Raw genomic sequence first — 24745 nt, 5'->3', positions numbered from 1 at the left:
TGTTAGCTTCTGATGATACAGCATCCAGTACAGGACGATCTTACAAATCGTTCATGATTAATGCCGAACAAATGGCTAGATTCTCGAGGAGGCTTTAACCAAGCAGAAAGAGAATTTTAAAATTGAAATGGAGATGGCTATGGAGGAAATAAGAGATATGCACAACCAACAAATTACGGCGCTGACGAATCAGCAAGGAGAGTCCTCTCATCGTAATAACCCTAATCAGGTTGATAGTGATCGGGAAGCAAATGAGAACGCTAATGCAGAAATCCCTCCCGTTGATAACAATGATGGGGGTGGACCCTGATGACAACAATACAAAGGAGGACCATGTCACTTCTCCCCATAATCGCTCAAAGAAAGATATGAGCGAGGATAAGAAGATGAGGGACTTGGAGAGCAAAATCAACACGTTGATGAGTGCTCACGAGGTAAAGAAATCCAAAATACCATGTCCATACCCAAGAGAATGGGAATCAATCCTATACCCAGTAAAGTTTAATTTAATCAACTTCACGTCGTTCGACGGAAAGGGTTTCCCCACCCAACATTTTATATAATTAAAATCTTATTTGGGAATAATCTCTGGCAATGAACCACTAATGGTACGGTCATTCGTTGGCACTCTTCGTGGAGCGGCTTTCGATTGGTATCATCACCTCAAGCCGGAGAGTATCAACAGTTGGGACGATATGGAAGAAATGTTCCTTACGAATTTCTTCGATGATGACACTGAAGTTTCAATCAGAACATTGTTCGATGAGAAACAGAAGGACAGAGAGTCAGTAGAGAATTTTGTTAAAAGATTCTGGAACAAACCGATGAATTGTCGAGATCCGGTCAGTGAAGATTTTATCCTCGAGACTTGTCACAACAACCTTTCACTAGTTATCCTAGAAGACATGGGAATGGAGCCATCCAAGACCTGGAAGGAGTTGAAAGTTAATTTGTGAATGGATGCTAGAGCTATGAGGACTCTAATGGTAGTAATCCTAGCTACTGGAGAATAGACATCAAAATAATCAATACCAGACTTTTGGGTATATCCTTTAGCTACTAATCTGGCTTTATATTTATCTATTGTTCCATCAGGTCTAAGTTTCTTCTTAAACACCCATTTACATCCTATGGTTTTACATCCTGAAGGAAGATCAGTTAGTTCCCAAGTATGATTTTGAACTATAGATTGTATCTCATTATTTATAGCTTCCTTCCAAAATGGAGCATCTACTGATTTCATTGCATCTTCAAATGTAACTGGAGAATCTTCTACAAGTAATGCATAGAAATCTTCATGGACCTTTTCTATTCTAGTTCTTTTACTTCTCCTAGGCTCCTCTGGACTTTCTAGTGGTCTAATTTGTTTAGAACTAGTTTCACCTTGATTAGAACTAGGATCTGAATTATTAGAGCTAGGGCCTGTGTTGTTTATTCTGGTCTTGTAAGGAAAAATATTTTCAAAGTAATGTGCATCCCTAGCTTCAATTATGGTGTTGTTGGCTATCTCATTAATGTCAGAGTTGATTATTAAAAATCTATTTGCATTACTATCAGAAGCATAGCCAATAAAAATTCCATCTACAGTTTTAGGGCCAATCTTCTTTCTTTTATTCTCAGGTATTTTGACTTTTGCTAAGCACCCCCACACTTTTAGGTGATCTAAATTAGGGTTTCTATTCTTCCAAATTGTGTAAGGGGTTTTATCAGATTTCTTGAATGGAATTCTATTTAGTATATGACATGCAGTCATGAGAGCTTCTCCCCATAAATTTTCTGGCACACCAGAATTAATTAACATTGAGTTTACCATGTCCATTAGTGTTCTATTCTTTCTCTCAGCTACTCCATTAGATTGAGGTGTATATGGAGCTGTTATTTCATGAATAATTCCATTCTCTTCACAGAATTGTTTTAATTCATTAGAAGTGTACTCACCACCTCTATCTGATCTTAGTATTTTAATTTTCCTATCCAACTGATTCTCAACTTCTGCTTTGTATATTTTGAATTTGTTTATGACTTCATCTTTAGTCTTAATTAAGTAGAGGTAACAATATTTAGAGCAATCGTCTATAAAAGTTACAAAATATTTGTTACCCCCTCTAGTTGTTCTTCCTGAATCACAAACATCACTATGGATGAGTTCTAATATCTCAGAATCTCTATCAATAGTTTTAAATGGTTTCTTAGGAAGTTTGGCTTCTACACATATTTCACATTTTTCATCATCTTTTATATTAAGCTTTGGAATTATATTGAGATGCATCAATCTTTTAATTGAATTATAATTCACATGTCCTAATCTTTGATGCCAAGTGATGGAAGGTTCAATATTCAAAGCTATTGGAGATGCAAGAGTAGAATTCTTAACATTCAATTTAAAAAGACCATCACATAAGAAACCTTTTCCAATGAAGTTCAAACCCTTAGTTATTACAACTTTATTTGATTCAAAAACAAGCTTATAGCCTTGTTGCACTAACAAAGATCCACTAATTAAGTTTCTCCTAATGTCTGGTACATGATGGACATCCTGCAGGATCAAAGTCTTATCAGAAGTCAGCTTTAGGTTGATCCGACCTATTCCGGATACAGGAGCCACATTATTATTTCCCATTGTCACAGTTCCTCTACTTGAGACCTGATAGGTGGAAAACAAAGATTGATTAGAGCAAACGTGAATATTAGCTCCAGTGTCAATCCACCAATCATTTGCTTGAAAGGTCATGTTTACTTCAGGAGTGAAGAGAACAGACCTGAAAGCAGCCTCAGCTGGACTTGAAGTCACCATGTTTACTTGTGACTTATTAGGTGGAGGTCCTCCCTTCCTAGGCTTGGGTGGTTCAGTTTTCTTGAAAAAGCAGTCCTTAGCAAGATGGTTGGTTCTTCCACAAACAAAGCAGGCTCGACGTTCAGCTCCTTCCTTCTTTTGAAAGTGAACATGGTTCTTATTTTGATGATAGGGTTTCTTCTTAAATGTTTTATTTTGATTTTGGTGGAAGGGACGTTTCTTGTGTTGAGGAAAGGGTTTGGATTCAACATTGTTTACTTTGGGTTCTTTGGGTTCAGATTTTGTCACATTTTTCTCCCTGAGTCTATGTTGCTCTTCAATTCTAATAGAATTCAATACTTGCTCTAGGGTAAGATCTCCTTGGGTATGGTTAAGGTTTTTGGCAAAATCTGACCAGGACTCGGGAAGTTTGTCTATAAGACAGGCTATCTGAAACGTTTCATCTAAGATGGATCCATTCACTTTTAATTGGTGAACTATATGTTCAAATTCATGAATTTGCTCATTCATTGGTTTAGAATCTACCATTTTAAATTTGTTAAAATCAGAAGCTTTAAATCTTTTAATTCCCATATCATCTAAACCATACTTTTTCTCTAGGGTTTCCCACAGAACTTTAGCATTAGTGATAGTATAGTATATATCATATAATCTATCAGATAAAGCTCCTAAGATTCTATGTAGACAATGATACTCTATTTCTTGAGGTGTTCTTGGGATAGGAATGGAATCTGTGGAGGAAGATGAGGAAGATTGCCTAGTAACTGGTCTAGATGAAGATGGGTTATCTGGTTCTATGGCTGTTATTAGATGTAGGGTTGTTAACCAAAATCTCATTTGGTTTTGCCAACGACGAAAATTATTCCCATCAAACTTCTCTGGTTTAGCAGACATAACTTCACTTGTAGCCATAATCTGATGATGAATGAATATTTTTGTTATTATAATGCAGCAGAAATATATAAAGCATTCATTCAACAGAATAATCATGCATTGTAACATTTCGTTTTTAAGAATTGCAGACAACATTAACATAAAAACCAGAATGTTAATCATGTTACTATTCTAAACAGCACACAATTAGTTTCTTGGATTGTTGGGAATATTAGCTGTTTAGACAATAACGAAAATCAGTTTAAACAATTTGATAATTAACAGATAATTACTATTATAACGCAGATATAAGAAATATATCAAATGAAAAGTAAATAGAGGTTAGAAATACGGCCTGATGGTCGAGGCGTGCAAGCACTGTCCCAAGAAACTAATTGCCCCCTCTCGTACAGGGCTACGCGGCAAAAGCTCCCGGAGATACAACGACCCTCGGTCAGGCGACCTCCTTCTCGTCGGCACGAGCTTCAAGAAGGCTTTGCGAATTCTTCGTAAACTTTCAGGGAACCAGCAAATTGTAACAGTAAGTATTTTGAAAGAGAAGAACAGAGAAGGTGAAGAAGAGGTTGTTGCTTTTCGCTGTGTTAAACTCTGCGGATTTTAGATCCTTTTATAGGGAAAAACAGCCGTTACTTATAAACCCCGTAATTAACACGGTTTTAATCACGTTAATAAAACTTAGCCGTTATCAAAACATTTCCGTTACATAATTAATTCGCAAAATGTTTATCACGTTTTTAATCACACTAATAAATATTTTCCGTTACAAAATATTTCGGTTACAAAATATTTATCACATGTTAATTGTTCAAAAATAAAAATTATATTTTAATTATTTAAAAATAAAAATGTAGCAGATTAAGGGCCCATTAATCCGGAGCTGCATTCGTGTCCGCAGGTCGTGTGCGCGCGCCACCCGACCCGACCCGAACCCGAGCCCGAGCCCGGCCCGGCCGGCGCGCGCGTGTGTGGTGTGGAGCATAACCTTTGTTTTCTTCTAGGCATAGGAGAGAAAGGGAAGGCTTATAAGGACCCCTTTTTTCTATCCCATTTCCTATGTGGGACTAAACTTTCCCTCTTTTCCTCTACAAAGTCAAGTTTTAAGTTATCTTTTATTATATAATTCCAACAATCCCCCACATAACTTAAAACTTAAAATAGTTCAGAAATAACAATAAAAGAAATAAATACGATTGCTGGTTCCCTTATACTATGTAATAGGTGGAGGTACCTTTCGGTTTGAACCTTCACTTAGTGACAGTTGTATAGATCCGTGAGAGCTTGGTGGACTTCGCCTTGAACCAGTCTCATTTATCGGATTTCTACAGAAAGCACACATAGTACAGTTTTGAAGAATTCTAAACGGGTTGCGCTATTATCGGCCTTGCGCAGGTATCTTTCATGTGTGTTACTAGGGAGCAGCCCTGATCCCATAGTCGCGGCCTCACAACTACACACATATAGGTGAATCCTAATAAGGATGCGAGCAAGTAAGCATCCTGCCTCATGGGTCTTGGATTCATTAAGAGTTAGACTCAACCTTTCACTTGCTTTTTATGAGCACTGATCACCCTAGGGATGGGAGCAAATGAATTCAGTGCTCCTCACAATTAATCACTCATTCAGTTTGTTTCTACCCATTGAACCTCTGCGAGGTTGGGTTGCCACTGCAGTGATTTTTCTTATGGGCTTAACCCCATCCCCCTCGATGATTCTAGGACCACTGCCCTAGATAAGCCTTTAGTTAAGTGATATGCAAGATTTTTCTCTGATCTTACAAAATCTAAGGCTATTATATGGTTTTTCATCTTATATCTCAAGGATTTATGTCGCACTTTCAAGTGTCGATTCATCTTCACATTTGCATTCTCTTGATGGCATTTGTCAATCGCTGACCTGCAATCACAATGAATAGAAATGGCTGGTAATGGTTTTTGCATTAGTGGAATTTCAGTTAGTAAATCTTTCAACCATTCAGCTTCTATACTAGTAGTATCAAGAGCTATCATTTCTGATTCCATTGTACTTCTAGCCATTACAGTTTGTTTAGTAGATTTCCAGGACACAGCTCCTCCTCCTAAAAGGAACACAAATCCTGTGGTGGATTTTACATCTACTGAGTCACTAATCCAATTTGCATCTGAATAACCTTCTAGTACAGATGGATAACCTTTATAGTGTAAACCATAATTTATAGTTCCTTTTAGGTATCTCAAAATTCTTTCTAAAGCATCCCAGTGACTCTTATCAGGATTTGATGTATATCTACTAAGTCTATTTACTGCATAAGCAATGTCAGGTCTGGTGTAGTTTGTTAGGAATCCTAGTGATCCAATTATTTGTGCATATTCTCTTTGTAATTGAGGATGACCTGTATTTTTCTTTAGATGTACGTTTGGTTTTTCCAACGACGGAAATTGTTCCCATCAAACTTCTCTGGTTTAGCAGACATAATTTCACTTGTAGCCACAATCTGATGATGAATGAATAGTTTTGTTATTATAATGCAACAGAAATATATAAAGCATTCATTCAACAGAATAATCATGCAGTGTAACATTTCGTTTTTAAGTATTGCAGACATCATTAACATGAAAATCAGAATGCTAATCATGATACTATTCTAAACAGCACTAATTAGTTTCTTGGATTGTTAGGAATATAAGCTGTTTAGAGTATAATTAGCACAAAATGCAGTTTTAACAGAATTAGATAATGATTCAAAATAGATATAAAATTAAACTAAGTTTAGAATATAGCCTGATGGTCGAGGCGTGCAAGCACTGTCCCAAGAAACTAATTGCCCCCTCTCGTACAGGGCTACGCGGCAAAAGTTCCCGAAGATACAACGACCCTCGGTCAGGCGACCTCCTTCTCGTCGGCACGAGCTTCAAGAAGGCTTTGTGAATTCTTCGTGACTTTCAGGGAACCAACAAAAATATAACAACAGTAATATGAAGAGGAATAACAGAGAAGAAGAGAGAATACGTTGTGTTTTTCACACTGTATCAAACTCTACAGATTTAGGTCCTTTTATAGGCTTAAAACATCCGTTACTCATAAATCCGCAATTAATTTATTTTAATTACCGATTTTAATTCTCATAAAAAAAATATTTTTTGTTTTGATTCTGATTTAAATCTCATGAATATTACCGTTTCAAAATTTAATTCTCTTAACCGTTACAAAACGTTTATCACATGTTAATTGTTCAAAAATAAATATTATATTTTAATTATTCAAAAATAAAAATGTAGCAGATTAAAGGCCCATTAATCCGGAGCTGTATTCATGTCCACAGGTCGTGGGCGTGTCCACAGGTCGTGGGCGTTTATCACATGTTAATTGTTCAAAAATAAATATTATATTTTAATTATTCAAAAATAAAAATGTAGCAGATTAAAGGCCCATTAATCCGGAGCTGTATTCGTGTCCACAGGTCGTGGGCGTGTCCACAGGTCATGGGCGCACGCCACCCGACCCGAGCCCGGCCCAGCCGTTGCGCGTGTGTGGTGTGGAGCATAACCTTTATTTTCTTCTAGGCATAGGAGAGAAAGGGAAGGCTTATAAAGACTATTTTTTTCTATCCCATTTCCTATGTGGGACTAAACTTTTCCTCTTTTCCTCTACAAGCCCAAGTTTTAAGTTATCTTTATTATATAACTCCAACATGCATTTGAATGATGCAAGTTTTTTGATATTTAATATAGCTACTTAGCCTACTTAGGTATTCTTAAAATTTCCAGTGAGTGAAGGACATTGACATTGCTCGGGTTCTGTTACTGTAAACAACTATGCAGTAATATATGTATAGCAGCTAAATAAGCATACATTAAAATTAGCAAGATATTTATGTTACCTGGAAACTGCGAACACCGGCGCGCATTAATCATTAAAGTTAATACCCTAATAATTTTCTAAAGATACAAAGATATAAATGTCGTGTAACTCAGCCTTGGTTTATTTGGCTATTAAACTATATAATATAATTGAATCCCTAGAGCTTCTTCCAGATCTATGTCCAGGAACCATAAACCCGACCAGATTCTACATATGTTTGGTTCTGGACTCTTTTAGACATGACTTCTATTCAAATCCTCACATTATTTGAAATTTCAATGCAAAAATGCGTACATCCCGCTGAAATAAGTTGATCTTTCCGGATTTGTTTTTGATTTTCTCTCATAACCTTGCTGGTTTAGTCACCTAAGATGAACATTGATTATAATTAGTAGCAACATACTCCGCAGGTGGATACTCACATATACTCTGAAAACATTGAACGTCAAGATTATAATTAGTAGCAACATACTCCGCAGGTGGATACTCACATATACTCTGAAAACATTGAACGTCAATCTTATTGTAGCATTGGCTAACATGTTACTGATTGGTGCTTTTTCTTCCTATGAATATGAACTCTTAAAAAAATTTAATAATTTTTTAGTATTTGTCAAATATTAAAGCTATGTTTGTATGTATATATGCATTTCATTATGTGTGTATTTGTAAACTAAGGTTTGGCCTGAGTAATACTGAGTTTCACCTTCAAGCTGCTAAGATTTATACTCATGAAAGACTAATCAGATAATCTTCCTCCTTTCTCCATCATTAGCATCAAAGTGCACTGGAGATATTGAAAATTACTGTTATATGGTGTTTGCATCTCTGAGTTTACTTCACTAAGCTCTCTTGCTCCGTTCAATTAAAATCTAGAAGTAGTTAGCAAGGAAAACACAATTCCATAATCCCATTGATTAACAATATATGGAGGCGGAGCAGCATAATGCGCTCGCCATTAAAAGCTGAGGTGAGAGAGAGAGAGAGAGAGAGAGAGAGAGAGAGGATGAGGACCGATTGAAAGACGCAGGGAAACTCTTAGATAAGGCAAACTGGCTGCTTACTTTAGGGTAAAATCCACATAAATTTCCCTTAAATCATCGTACTTTCAAACATACCCTGCCTCATCAGTATAAATCAGATACAAATAAACTAAACCACTTAGATTTTCCACTTAAAAATAAAAACCCATACAGATTTGACGAAATTAAACAAAAAAATAATATTAAATCCCATTAAAAAGAAGCTCACTTAATAGTAGCCGGAGCTTCCTTCCGGAGGCGGCGGAGGCGGGTAGCTGTAGCTCAGTTTTGAGGGTGAAGGTCACGGTTGAGATGGATGCGGTGGTGACGGACGGCAGTTGACGGTCGAGGTGGAAGCTAGAAGGCAGGGGTAAGGACACTTTCTTGACTCTGAGCCTTGAGAGTGAAAGGCAGAAAAATTATTAGTATCCCTAGATTTGCAAATAAATCATTCCTGTATCCTGGTCTACAAAATCCTGGTGCGTAAACAGACGACATCCACTGTTTATAAAAAATTTCATAACACTTGCTACTTTTAATAACACTTAATTAAGTTTTCGTAACACTTGCTATTACTAATAGTTAATTATTTTATTAGTGAACTTCAATATAAGCTCTTCTTAATTTTATTTACTCTTTATTCTTGGATATAATCTAATTTATTACGATTGTTAAAAAAATACATGTTGTTTGATTACTTACTAAGTACCATCGAAATTATTATTTAGAAAGAATAGTTGACTAATTTATTCTAAACTCCCTTGATTAAGGTGAATAAATGGTGCTAATCCAATTAAAGAGGAAAGATATTACTTACGCCTTTTACTTACTCACATCAGAAGACCCACCTCATTTGAGAATCTATTGACCGTGGATGGAATTCAATGCACATCATTCAAACATTCAGCTCAAAAATTAGGTTTATTGGAATCAGATAATAGCATCAGAGAATGCTTAGATGAAGCTGTCATCTTTCAAATGCCAGCAACCCTTCGCCGTCTGTTTGCAACCATACTGGTTCACTGTGAGCCCGCGAATGTTAATAAATTATGGGATCGATACATTGACTCATTATCTGAAGACTTTTCAAGGAAACATGTTGCTACAAAAGTTTAGATTATAAACGACACCCTTTGCAACATTAAATTCTTCTTAGAGAGCATGAGAAAGGATATCAAGAAATTTAATTTACCACCTATTCAAACTAACCCTCATTCAAAAGTAAGTTCATACCCAAGAGAAATTCAAGATGAACTCAATGTACAAATTCCAGATGAAGACCTCAATGCTGAATCATCACTCAATTCAGAACAATATAATGCATACACTTCCGTACTATCACGAATTCAAGGAAATAAAAGCGTGATTTTCTTTATTGATGGGCCATGAGGAACTGGGAAGACATTAGTATATTGTGCTTTGCTAGCCAAAGTAAGATCAGAAGGGATGATAGCTCTTGCTACAGCGACATCAGGCGTGGCAGCAATAATAATGCCTGGAGGCCGAACAACACATTCCAGATTTAAGATAAAAATCCCAACAATAGAATCATCTATGTGTAGCATATCCAAGCAAGATAGAACCTCACAGCTGATAAAGATAGCTAAGTTAATAATTTGGGATGAAGCTCCAATGGCTAAACGTGTTGCAATTAAAACATTAGATAGAACATTAAGGGATATAATGGATCAAGATGAACCATTTGGTGACAAAGTAAATCAAACAATGATCTTAGCTTTTTAAGTCAAAAAATATTTGAATAAACTTAAAATTTTGAAATACTTTCTACATTACTATAACTAAAATTCATAATAACAATTACAATATCCCAGATACGTATATTCATCCAAGTTTAGCTTAAATTCCTTTACATTAATTTTTTTTAATATTTAAATAAAATACTAATAAATCTTATAATTCAATTATACATATTTGAACTCAAGATAAATCTCACTTATTTAAAGTAATGAAATAAATATAAAACAATATTTTTTAAATATTTAACCACGTGCATTGCACGTGCATAGAAACTAGTATATATATATATATATATATTTTATATATATATATATATATATATATATTATATATATATATATAGAGAGAGAGAGAGAGAGAGAGAGAGAGAGAGAGGGAGAGAGAGAGATGGAGAACCTTGCTACCAAGTTCGTTCATTGAACTTGGTAGTGAGATGGCCAAATCTAGCCCCTACATCATGCCTCGGAGATGGAGCCTCTTTTTTAAAGTAGATGAATAGTAATTGAGGCTCTCTCTCCCGAGACATGATATAGGGTCTTGATTTGGCTACCTCACTACCAAGTTCAATGGAGAAACTTGGTACCAAGGTTTTCCATATTTTCATATATATATATATATATATATATATATATATATATAGAGCAAAACTTCTGTCAACTTAAGTGGACGTCCACTGAGTTTGTTATTTGATTTGATGCTACATTATGGATGATCCGCTCCGTTAAACTTGATTCTACATATTCTAAAACCCCAACACACCAAATTTGGTGTGAAATCGTTGTGGTTTGAGCCCTTCATCCACTCGTATCAATTTTAACGGTTTCGAGTGAATAGAACTTTTTACATGGCTCGACGGAGGGTCAAAGCACAACGAGTTCACACCAAATTTGGTGTGTTGGGGTTTTAGAATATGTAGATCAAGTTTTAACGGAGGCGGATCATCCATAATGTAGGCTCAATCAAGTAATCATCAATGGATAAGAAACTCAGTGGACGTCCACTTAGGTTGACAGAAGTTTTGCTCTATATATATATATATATTATATATATATAATATATATATATATATTATATATATATATAATATATATATTATATATATATATATATATATATATATATCACACACACTAGACCAATAGCACATTGAAACCTACAAATAGTCCCTCATATATACACACTAGACCAATAGCACATTGAAACCTACAAATAGTCCCCTCCCTCCGGCCTCGCTCTATTCCTCGAACATCTCAAAAGAAAGGGTCTTTCTTCTAATGGAGGCCGTCTAACGGAAGCCCCACCTCCCTCCCGCTTCCTCATCGAAGACCTGGACAACTTCGCCACCCCTCACCTCCCCTCCCCTCCCCCTTCCTCCTCCCCCCGAACCCTAGCCCTAACCCAAACCCTACCCTCCTCGTCCTCCTCCTCTCCCCCTCCTCCTCTCGCCTCTCCCCAATCCCACGCCACCCTCTCCTCCTCCCCTCTTCCTCCCTGAGCTCCCTCTCCTCCTCCTCCCCCATCAACCTCTTCTCCGTCTCCGACAGCCCTCCGTCCAAATCGCCTCCGTCCCCTGCCGCGTCAGCCCTAGCCGCTCCAAGGCCGTCGCCAGGCTATTGCTCTCCCAGTTCGCCGCCGCCGCCGTCCTCGTATTCGACTGCGATCAAGCCGGAGAACTACAGGGGGCGGCTGGCGGCGGACGAGGGGAACCGATGGTGTTCAAGATGGAGACGAGGAGGAGAGGAGGTCGGAGGAGGAGGACAAGATGGTGAAGGGCTTGGAGTGGTTGGGTCGGGGAGCCTGTGGATGGGCTCGGGGCGGCTGTGATGGGGGAGTGCGAGATGAGGCGGAGGAGGGCCGCGGCGGTGGTGGCGGCGGCGGCGGCGGAGGGGAGAGTGTGTGGCTAGGGTTTTCAAAGAGGTGATCAAGGGGTTTCGGTGTCGCTGTTGGGGATGGTGATGAGGGGGGGATCATGGGAACTGGATCTTGGATGGAGTCTGATATCTATACCTGATGAGGTAGATTTTTTTGAGTTTGATGTTTTTCAGAGAATATGCTGTTTTTGTTTTAATTGTGGTTTAATTTACGGGATATTGAAAACGAGAAAGGGTTGAGCTTGATTTGGAGGAACATTTGATTAATTGTTGCTTGCTACTGCTCTGTGTTGTTCATGGGGTTAAAAATAAGGCTCAATAGCACTTAGTTTCACACCTATAGCACTTGTATACCTTCAAATTGTATTTTGTAGCATTTATATACCCTGAGTTGTTCAAAATTGACGCGTTAAATGCCCTTTGTTATGCAAGTATGAAAATTTTCATTCGGAAGTTCCCATATAACGTTCATATGTTAATTTTAGTGGTTTTTAACCATTAATATTTGTTAAGATATTATTAAACCTACCTAAATTCTAATCTAGTTGTATCCTAATTCTATTTTTAAAATAGAATTTTGAAATATTTAGTAATGAATTCAACAAACTTAATAGATATCAAGTCATAAAATTAGCGTATGAATGCTATGTAGGAACTTTCGGATAAAAATTTTCATGTTTGCAAAACAAATGGTATTAATGTGCTAATTTTGAAAAACTCAGGGTATATAAAGGCTACAAAATACAGGTGAGGGTATATAAGTGCTAAAGGAGTGAAACTATAAGGTATTTAAGTGCTATTTAGCCTAAAAATAACTATGTTTTGAACTTGATTTGCTATTAGGAAGCTGGATAATATATTTATTGTATACTGAGGAACAATTCTTTCCTCACAATCCTATGTCAATTTCTTTATTTGCGAGTGGGGATATTTTCAAGCTAATAGGCAAAGATACATCAGTACGGTCTAAATTCATAACAATTTGAGCGGAGAATGCTTATCATTTTGATGTGATTTGCATAAGGAAGCTTGATGTTCAGAGATTGCTTTTCTAGAAGTCATATGTTTGAAGAAGGAATTTACTTGAAATGTAAGCATCATGTTTAGAATGTGTTTTACATGTGTGTTGGAATTGTTTGTGTTTTAACAGTAAGATAATCTCTTTGGCACTTCATTGAGTATCCTTTTTGCACTGTGGTGAGCTGCAGTACGTAGCATAAGTGATTGGAGCCATTCCTCACTGATGCTCATTGAAAGACAGGTCACATGTAAGAGATTGAAATTATGCGAAAATACTTGAAATTGGGGTTGTCAAATGGGTGGTTTGTGTTGGTTTTTGGTTGGGTCATAAATGGGTGAGACATTTATGACCACTTGATCATTTATGGTGACTTCTCACCTACCCATTTACTAAATGGGTGGCTCATGGGTGACCCAATACCCCGTTTAGCCATGGTGCTGATATATATATCTAAGTTTTAGGGGTCTACTTGCAAATGTGAGGGCATACTTGCAAGTTTTTGAGGAGGTATTTGCAAACATTAGGGGCCTTTTGCAAACATTAGGCGAGCTTTCTGCAAACTCAGGTTTTTTTTTGCAAACTAGAGGGTTTTTCTGCAAACTATGAAGGGCTTTTATGCAAACTATTGAGGGGGCTTTTATGCAAACCTTTAGGGGTTTTTTTTGCAAAATTTTAAGGGGTTTTCTGTAAACTTTTGGTCATGTAATAGCTTTGTTATATACTATAAAACTTTATCCTCCCTCAACTTATTAGTTAGAGCTTATGCGCCAAGAAAGCAATTGTCATGTAGGTTTCACTGTGATGACTTGAAGCATTAAAATGCACAATGCATTTACGAGTAAATGGTAGCGTAATTAGTGACCAATCCAAAGAATATTTATATTATGAAAGACAATATGACAGTTTGGAATTGGAATTTGAAGATATCTCCACGATCTCTGATTACAACGGCAAACATTTGGTTAGTGAACACAAAAAGGCTAAACCAAAAACCAAGAAAGAATCTTCAAGAAGAGCTCCATGCCTACCTGAAATTGTCAGAGAATTGAGAGACATGGCAAGGGCGAGAGCAAGAGCTAGGGAGAGGACTAGAATGAAGAAACTTGGAGTTCAAGATAACTTGTTATCCATTAATGAGTAGGAATCTGGTCACGATCTTAAATCTTCATTGGATCTTGTAGCTGGAGTTGTAGAACAATGTTCAACTTCAAAAAATCATGCTGCTCAATTCAACAATGCTGGAAGAGAAAACGAGCTTTCGGTTAGTATTGTATGATAATATGCTTGTGACACTAATATAAAAAGAGTGCAAATAGGGTGAATATGGTAACAAAAATTGAATAGAAAATCAGGTTTGTATTCGTCAACTTTCGCCACACAAGATGAGATGGTATTATTCTCACCTTTATTTGTATTTTTCTGAAAAAGAAACACAAACTGTGTCTTCTTTGGGGTCACAGAGATGATTGTTCATGATGCATCTGCTAGTGAATTGGAGGCGAAGTATTTGTATACAAAATGTGATGAGCTAGAAACTAATAAGCCAATCAAAGTGGTCAATAATACTCGTCAAGTATCTAAATTAAAGATTCTACGCTTCTACAATAAGACTTGCTATATGGTATATCGCTTTAATTATAGTTTAAGCTTTTGTAAATCAATGCAACTGTCATCCATATACTCCCCGATTAGCTGCCATATGATATTTCTTATCAAATCTCCGTGTAAAGAAGATGTTAATGATTATCTCAAAGAGTACACAATTGTGCAAACTCACAGTTTCATTGTAGCGACTCTGATGCTTGCAAAAAGTTTTGCGTATTTGTTATTTTTTGTAAAATTCAAAAGTAAATGTCAGTGAAAGAGCTTATAACTATATTAGGTTGAGGAATATTAGCATGCGTGTATGTAATGAATATGGCCACGAAAGGAGTGAAAAAGAACATGAGAGTGGAGTTTCTTGATTCAATAGTGCTCCTCTTACTAGAAGGAGTAATGCTAGAGGGATCCAAACCCATGGGACAGAGGAGGGGACATGTGAGGTGTTCCCTCCCCATTGCTCCATGCACTGTTCATGAACAGTGCATGGAGCAATGGGGAAGGGACATCTCACATGTCCACTGTTCATGAACAGTGCATGGAGCAATGGGAGAGGGGACGCCTCACCTGTCCCCTCCCATGTACCATGGGTTTGGGTCCTTACGTAATTTCCCTACTAGAAGTGTACCTGGTGTTTGTTCAAATACCTAGAAGACAATTTCCCTACTAGAAGTGTACCTGGTGTTTGTTCAAATACCTAGAAGACAAAATCCTGCAACTCATAAACTATAGTTAAGTTGGAATAATAATGTAATAAAGTCATATTCCAAAAATTGAAGACATATGAAGATGCGAAAAGATAGTCCGCCAGAGCCATTTGTTGTTGGGATAGGAGAGTTCACACCATCACTGGTACAAAACAGGACAGCCCAAACGGTTGGAACTATTTGGGAAAACGCACTCCCAAACGGTTACAACCGTTTGGGCTAAAGCCGTTTGAGAAGAGTCTATCCCAACAGTCGTCCAAACAGTTACAACTGTTTGAACAAAATCCCAAACGGTTATAACCGTTTGGACAGAGTAATATTATCCAAACGGTTACAACCGTTTGGCCAGAAATTTGGCCAAACGGTTGTAACTGTCTGCCCAAACGGTTGTAACCGTCTGACCAAATTTTTGGCCAAACGGTTGTAACCGTTTGGACTATGTATTTTAATATTTTTTAAATTTTGACTATTTTATTTATTTACCTATTTACATTTAATATACACATCTCACACAATAATTATTCAAAATATCTCACAATGAAATAAAAAACAAATACACAAAAATGTCTCAAAAGGTGTTGAATATCCGATATTATATATACATACACAATGATTACTCAATATATAATATTAGAGACAAAACATATACATACACAATGATTACTCTATATCTCACAATGAAAAGTATCCAATATTATATATTTGTCTCTAATATCCAAAATGTCTCAAACATCCAAAATAAGATTAGGAGTGGCCTAATCCATCCAGTCAAGGAACGGAAGAAATTCCTAGAAGAATGTCCTCCTGGGACAAGCCCGGACGCCCCAGGTCTGCAAATATCCTAATAAGATTCTCATGTGATAAATCCTGACCACTAGAAGTAGGAGTGTTAGTAGTCGAAGCAGGACGAGCAGAATGTGGTATATCAGTCAAAAGAGAGATGACATATGCTACAAATAAGTGGAACGAAAGTCACACAAGCCATCTTAGCAGCAATGTTTTGTAAATCAATCTTTTGGACGAGCTTTAACTGTTACCTTCTTCCCTGCGTTATCAACAACAACCTGAAATGTAGAAGGTTCTTCAAAAAGTAATGATTTAAAAGAAATTATACGATATACATAAAAGATACAAGAGTATAACTAAAAAGATACTATACTTAGATGCATACTTCTGCAAGATCTCCTTTATAGATCTGAAGTTTCATGTGAACCCATATGTCTTTGCTTTCACCTGAAAGTACGTCGGTCCTTTCTTTTATGAGAACTAGCATCACCTTAACGGAACTGAATATGTTCCATAGACCTTTGCAAGCATGCAGAATGAGGACCGACTCATTGGTTAGAATAAAAAGAGTAAAAAAATAATTCCTGTAATGCTAGTCATTGAATGGGAATAAAAGGATCACATTCATACCTTTTTAAAATGGGATTTGACAGCTTCAACATTGACATAGTTTTTAAGATGATCTGATGCAATTAGTGATGTGATCCGAAGCTCAGGCCTGAACAATCTGACAAACATTAACAATGAGTTAAAACTATGTGAAATAATCAAACAAATTAAAGAACGAAGGTCCTACAGCACATTTCACCCCCCACAACTTTATAGAGTAAAATTTTGATCTAAATAGACTAAACAAATGTAGCAATATGTGGAAATATACAAGAAATACGTATTGTCATCATGAGAATATTTGAGCTAACAATCAATTAAAGCTGCCCAGCTCATTTTCTCTTTTCCTCTCAATTCTAGTCAATTCTGCAAAAACCTCATAAATGTGCGCGCGCGCATGCGCTTGTGGGAGTCAAGGATCAAATCCGAAGCAATATGACAAATGGAATTCTCTGAATTGATGATTTGACAAAAAGATTTAACTAATTATAGATGAAGAACAAAAATAAAAAAGAATGTTTACAATTATCTTTTAAACATCTCGCTTCTATTCTGTTTGATGTTCACATTGCAGCATGGAAGCATAGTCTTGTTAAAGTCTAAATGATGTTCAAACAATGCAACTCTAAGTTCCATTCTCAATTTACCTCAAGCTTCTCAGATAGAAATCTAACTTTCAATTTCCAATTGCTACGTTGAAATCATGAGAATCAATTGAATAAGCTTTAGTTCTCTCTTTTATATAAACCCTAATTCAATCTCCCGCTACAAGTACAGAAAAGTAAAAGCAATTCAATTTCCAAAGTCAAATAATATACCAAACTCATCGGTTTCAATAAACAAGGGCGAGATTAGAACAGAAAACCTAAATTAATTTACAATTGAAAAGAATCGAAACCCTAACTTACAACTTACAAAACCCTGAGTCACTAAATTTCCCAAATTGAGGAAATACGTCAAAAATATTCGAGTAAAAACGGCTGATTCAAGAATCAAAATTCCTATGAAGCAATAAAACTTGGGAATTCATAATACATATTTACAAGAGATCTTTGACAGATGACATGTAAATTTGGTCAGGGTCAGGTTAAAAGCTTCCCTAATAGAGGGATAATAGAGCTGGTTTCAGTGACCTAAGATTGTTGTCTTGGAATAAAGAACATTACAGTGGGTATAGTCAAAAAAAAAAAAAAAAAAAAAAATGAAATATCACTTGTAAAGTATTAATCCGCTGAGCAATAGGATTAAAAAATATAACAGTAAAGTTGCAACCAAGGCCTGCAGCTAAAATCTAGTTACTAAAAGTTAAGTAATCACTAACCAAGATTGTTGTCTCGAAATAAAGAATATTACAGTGGTTGTAGCCATAAAAACAAAATGAAATATCACTTGTGATGTATTAATCCGCTGAGCAATAGGACCAAATGGGTAATAGTGAAGTTGCAAACAAGGCCTGCAGCTAAAACCTGATTACTGAAAGTTAATTAATTTTAACTAGCCTTTTGATAACAATATAAAGTCCTAAAACAGGTGCAAGTAAGAAATAGGTTGGAGGTAACAATGCTGAATACAAGATACAGAGATAAGAGACTAATGAGGTCCCTAAACTTCTTTCAACAATCCAACTGAGAAATAAATTCAATATAAATGAAAAAAATATCATAACATAGCACTTTTACCTCTCCCTGCAAAGCATAATGACCTATCAAAACCTAGTTGATCCAAGAATATTAAAGAAACCCAAGATTAAGTCGGGGAAGCAAGCGAACGTCGGGGGAGCGACCTTCGCGAGCTACGGCGAGTCGTTCAACAAGGGAAGCGACAGTTTCAAGGGCTTCGGAGAGGGGTCCACCGACGACCCGTTCAACTTCACCATTTACGCCGGTGAGCTCTCGAGCTTCAGAGTATACTACAATCTCAAGAACAGGAACTGGTTCTCTTCAAGCCCTACGTCAACGCGTCAACGGTGTCGAAGGAGGCCGACGTGGAGGCGGCGGTGGGAGCGAATGGAGATGCAATGAGATGACGTGGGAGGTGGCGGCTGGAGCGGAGGAGGAAGAAGATGGCTGCAGGGATTTGAGAGATTGGGCGTTGAGATGAGGGATTTGAGGGGATGAGGTCAAGGGCGTGGGGAATTTTAGATTTGGGATTTTTTTTTTTTTTTTTTGGGGGGGGGGGGCGCGGGCGGAAGAGAACGGAGCCAAGGAGATTGTTTTTATTTATTTTTTAAAATAACTAAATCACCCAAACAGTTTAAACCGTTTAGGCTAAACATCCCCGTTTGGGGTTGTGTTTGGGATCTCCTAACAGTCCAAACGGTTTCCACCGTTTGGGTTTTGTTATTCCAAATGGTTTTAACCGTTTGGGTTATCTTTATTTGTCCAAACAGTTCTAATAACCGTTTGGACTGTTCTGTTTTGTACTAGTGCATTAGCATCATGGATGCCTTTAGACATCACAACAGTTTGCTCACTGGATAAAGATAAATATGAATTAGTCCTCAAATGGAAGCATCAAATGCCAAAAGAGAGCTTACATTAGCAGAAAACGTCGAAAAGTCAGATTTTCATGATGCACAATGAGCCTGGAAAAATGGCTCCACCGACTTTAATACTTGAAAGGCACCAACTTATAAGGAAGAGAGAAAATACCTCAAATAGAATACACATCTAGATTTCGCCTTCAAATTCAAAAATCTGAATATCACTAAAATCATGCACCAACAAATGTCCTTCTTCAATATCCGCCAAAGTTGCATTTAGATCATAGGAAACAACTATGTTAATCTAATATAACACAAACATGTACACCATAAATTTACAAAAAGTAACAAGAAAAAGTAAGCAACTTACAAGAAATCTCATCTAACCAAGAACTGGTGCATATTTGAGCTTTAGTAATTTCCGCAAGAATACAATTGCAATACTTATCAAGCACACGATCAGCTATGCTGAAAGCAGATTCAGAGGCCACTGAAGTGGTAGGGATATTGAGTATATCACGAGTCATCATGGACAATTGTGGACGCTTCTCAGATTCTGCTTTCCAATATTCAAGAACATTCAAAGTCTCATTTTTCTTCCAACAAAACATCTTTTCATCTAAATACTCTTCTAACTCAGACTTGGTCTTATTGATTGAAACTAGTTGACTCTCAAATTGTTCAAACTCAAGCATATCATCACCACGAACATCTCTAAAGGTCTCTTCTAAACTACTACCAACCATGTATGTATCATTTGATGCTCTTTCTTTTTACGTTTAGATACTGTTTCATTATCAGATTCACTACCATCATCACATGCGGTAAATTCATTCAAAGACATAATAACCGAAATTAAAAAATAACTATTTAATATCAAATCAAATATTGAAAGTTAATAAAATAGTTTTTTGGTATATGTTACATTCTCATATATAAACTGTTTAATACAAAAATTGAATGAGCCACAACACCTATTTTTATCTAGTTATCCCATCTGTTGCAGCAGGGGGCTTCACAGACACAGAAGATGTATATACAAGAGTGAAGAATAACAACACTAAATAAATACAGTGAAGAAAAAGAGAACAGCACACAATGATTTAACGTGGTTCGGTCAGTATGATCTACGTCCACGGGCGAGAACAACAGAGAACTTTACTAATCACAAAAGAGAATGTTACAAAGAAGAAATCACTCTCTAACCTCACTAGAGAATCACACAAAAAAATTTCTCTTTCTATCTCTCTCTTCTCTCAAACTCTGTCTCGATCGCACTTAAACCTTTCACCACTACCCTCTATTTATAACCTTCAAGGGTTGGTGGTGTTTTTTTGCGTTTGGTGGAATAGTAAAGGGGGTAGGTGGAATAGTAAAGTTAGGTGAACTTTATTTCTTCATATGCAAAGTTAAAAATATACAACAAATCTTCACATTGACTTTGATTATAAAAATCTTCTCTTTACTCTTGTTGTTTCTCCAGAAGCTCATTACGGGCTTAACCTCCACTTTATTGAATTCCAAGCAATTCAAGACAATGCTCGAATTTGCGCGAAGGTACGAGCTTCGTCATGTACAAGTTTTTTATCTTGAGCCACAAGTCGCCGGTGGTATCTTCATTGGCAATCTCTCACAGAATCTCATCGGCCAAACAGAGCTGTATGATACTATGCACCTTCATCTCTAGCTCTTCTTTCTCACCATCAAACATAAGTTCTGGTAACTTATCCTTTCTGGACAAGACTTTGAACAAATATTGTTGTACTAGGAGAGCCATCATTTTTACTCTCTACAAACTGAAGCTGTTTTTTTCACCGAATTTCTCCACTTTGTATTTTGCAGAAGACATCTTGAAGCCCACTAGAATAGTAACCTAAACCAGGCTCTGATACCAGTTTGTTGAAGCAAAAATCTCTAACGAACAAGCTCTACTTGAAGCAACGCCTCTTCACCCTTCGCATGAAGGAATGTATGCGAATTAAAGACCACTTAGATGAACTTAACACTATTCTTATGGATTTAAAGAATATTAATGTTAAAATCGACGAAGAAGAGCTGGAGATAAAGGCACATAGTGCCATACAGCTCTGTTTGGTCGATAAGATTCTGTGGGAGGTTGCCAATGAAGATATCATCGCCGACTTGTGGCTAAAGTTGAAAAACTTGTACATGACGAAGCCCGTACCTTCGGGCAAGTTCGAGCATGGTCTTGAATTGCTTAAAATTCAATAAAGCGGAGGTTAAGCCAGAAAGGGGCTTCTGGAGAGACAGCAAGAGTAAAGAGAAGCTTTTTATATTCAAAGTCAAGGTGGAGATTTGTTGTATATTTTTGACTTTGCATATGAAAAAACAAAGTTCACCTAACTTTACTATTCCACCTACCCCCTTCACTATTCCACCAACTCTTGAAGGATATAAATAGAGGGTAGTGGTGAAAGGTTTAAGTGCGATCGGGACAGTCAGAGTTAGAGAGAAGAGGGAGATAGAAAGAGAAATCTCTTTCTTTGTGTGATTCTTTAGTGAGGTTAGAGAGTGATCTCTCCTTTGTAATCTTCTCTTTTGTGATTAGTGAAGTTCTTTGTTGTTCTCGCCCGTGGACGTAGATCATACTGATCGAACCATGTTAAATCTTTACATGTTGTTCTCTTTGTCTTCACTGTGTTTATTCAGTGTTGTTATTCTTCACTCTTATATAGACATCTTCTGTGTTTGTGAAGCCCCCCACCGCAACATCTGTTAGATATAAGTGCCCTGCAAGCAATAATTGTATATTATAACAGGACATATATGAATATAACACCATTGTTCAAAATAATAGTATGCTATTTTGGTTAGATTTATCTGGTGTTTTAAATACAGATAAAGTCCTTATAATGATACTAGACTATCAGACATTTCAGATATGATCGTAATGAAGAGATCTGATTTGTTACTAACATATATTCTAAAATGTTCCTAGTTGATGAAGTGTTGAAATAAGACATCATCACTTTGGAAAGACTAGTGTGTACTCTATTTCTCCTTTGGTAGGATGATGATCAATCTCTTGGATCATTGATGTGAGACATCAAGATATATATTATACAGGTGACTCATTAGTGAATGAGTTGACTGAACGACTCACTGAGAACATCTAGTTGGTAATTATACTTAACTATCAAATAGAAGTTCTCAAGTGATATTGTACAAAGTAGTCTCTTGACCTAAGGTATGGGTGCAATATCTTACATGTCAGTATAGGTGTACTTAGACTTTTACCTAACCACAGTTCTCAATGAGTTGTGCATAACGATTTTTGTTGGGTGCATCCCGAGACATAAGTAGATATTAAGATGCCAAGATGGGATTCGTCTCTCCCAGTTAGGGGGTTGATATCATAAGATTGTTTGATATAACTATAACCAAGAAATCCTTGGCCGAGGTAAATAAGATAAACTGAGTGTCAGTTTGATCCTATGGGTTATGAGTTTAATATCAACAAACATTAATCGAGCTATTAGGGTTTGACAGTTTTTCATACCCTAGGCTTGATAGTTTGACATTGTTTGATGAAGAGACCGGACTGTACAATATTATCACTGAGTGGTCCTGATAAAATTATATTAGCATCTTGCAAACATTTATCATAACTTATACCCGGGTAGTCTTCATGTGTAGCTAGCACCTTAGTTGTACTTGTGGATATCATCCATTGTCGAGTTCTTAAGTTAGGCTCTAGAGTCACACCAAGAGCATACTTGAATCCTACTAAACACAATTTATAGAGTGATGCGTATGATTGATACGCATATATGATTTTACCGGATACACATAAACGATTGTGTATATCGGTAAAATCAGAATGCTATGTGCTTAGGAAATGAATTCCACTATTTTTCCCATAAAGTTAATTTTTAGTCAACTAGTTTAATTTTTAGTCAACTAGTTGACTTTTTGGTCAACAATTGACTTTTTTGGTCAACAGTTGACTTTTGGTCAACTTATTGACCTTTTGGTCATATTATGACTTATTAGTCAATGATTGGAAAATTATGAAATACCGTATTTATAAAATACTGTATTGATGTGGTATTTTTATTTATGAAATACATACTTTATTATACCTTGATTAATGAGTTATAAGATGAATCATTAAGGTGGTATGGTTTGGGGACATGGTTTTAGCACATGGTTTTGATTCTTCATGACTCTTTGCATGACTCATGAGATGAGTCATTGCATGACTCATGACATTGTTTTGATGACTCATGGTGTGACTCATATGATGAGTCATTCATGTCATGACATATTCTTCCTCTATAAATATGAACTCTCTTTCTTCTTTCATGGTTAATGAAAAAAATAAAATAAATGATTTATTCATAGTTACTTTCCATAAAAGAAAAGAAGTGAGATCTACTTTTTACTAAACTCTAGCAATCTTTGAGTAAGAGGAAATAGTAGGATTTTTAAAGTACCCCGGGGTGGATATTTTGCCTTGTGTCTCAAGAAGATTCCGATTTTCTCAAGCTCACTTGAAGACTTGGAGATCCACTACGAGGAGATTTACTACTACAAGGACCAAAAGCTAGGGGTTATTCGATCTTCCATTGAATCATGCTTCGAAAGTATGACTTTCTAACTCGAAAGTATGACTTTCTAACTCTGGTATGCTCTCTTTTATATAAGGATCATGTTAGATTTAATTAGGATGGTCCTATTTTGTATTTCATGCTTTCTACGTGCTTAGTATAATTATACATGCAGTATTCTGCTGCGTATTTTGTATGTAATTAGCTCAGAATTTCCTTCATGGTATCAGAGTCATGGTTCCATCTAATTAAATCTTAACATGAATATCTAACTCATAGAGGTCTTTGTACCTGCTTCTAATTACTAGTTTAATTAAAAGATGTTTTAATGAAACTAGTTAATTTAATCAAGTTGTTTTGTCATTAGTTATACTAGTTGTTGATTCAAAAAGGTGATTTTTGGTTCATAAGTTTTTAGGAGTAAAAACACTTGTATAAATTGCAAAACAATTTTTTACAACTAGTGTAGTTGTATGTTAGAAGCATGATAGTCCTATTTGAGTTAGGATAATCCCTATGTTATCTAGTTTTCCAATTTGTTGCATAACTAGATAGATACATATTTTTTAATGTTGATTAAGTTATATGTTTTATATCATCTTGCGTTGATGTTATGTTTATGGATGGTAGTGGACAATGATTCTCTTGCATTTATTGTATTGAAGTAATATAACTAGAAATGTAATATTTTTTTCGACCTCTTCCCTCCCCGAGCATGGGCTACGCCTACGGGTTTAGGCACTTGCTCACCGATCATGGGCTACACCTACGGGTATAGGCCCTTGTTCGTGTGT

At 36.5% G+C, this 24745-nt stretch overlaps 1 long non-coding RNA gene and 1 pseudogene across 1 annotated transcript; one reads left to right on the top strand and one right to left on the bottom strand.

The window, feature by feature from the left end:
* The first annotated feature begins 263 nt into the window (after positions 1 to 263).
* Positions 264 to 12195, top strand: LOC109827810 (annotated as a pseudogene).
* A 3874-nt stretch (positions 12196 to 16069) lies between these two features.
* On the bottom strand, positions 16070 to 19037 carry LOC109827811. Its single transcript, XR_002243513.1, has 4 exons — positions 18578 to 19037; positions 16920 to 17016; positions 16675 to 16808; positions 16070 to 16567 (listed from the first exon to the last, which is right to left on the bottom strand). It is a non-coding gene; the product is annotated as an uncharacterized LOC109827811 (long non-coding RNA).
* Between the last annotated feature and the right edge of the window lie 5708 nt (positions 19038 to 24745).

Source organism: Asparagus officinalis, unplaced genomic scaffold, assembly GCF_001876935.1.
Source record: "Asparagus officinalis unplaced genomic scaffold, Aspof.V1 AsparagusV1_Un454, whole genome shotgun sequence".
Taxonomy (NCBI): domain Eukaryota; kingdom Viridiplantae; phylum Streptophyta; class Magnoliopsida; order Asparagales; family Asparagaceae; genus Asparagus; species Asparagus officinalis.
Note: the sequence above shows the minus strand (reverse complement) of the source record. Positions and strands in the feature narration are given on the sequence as shown.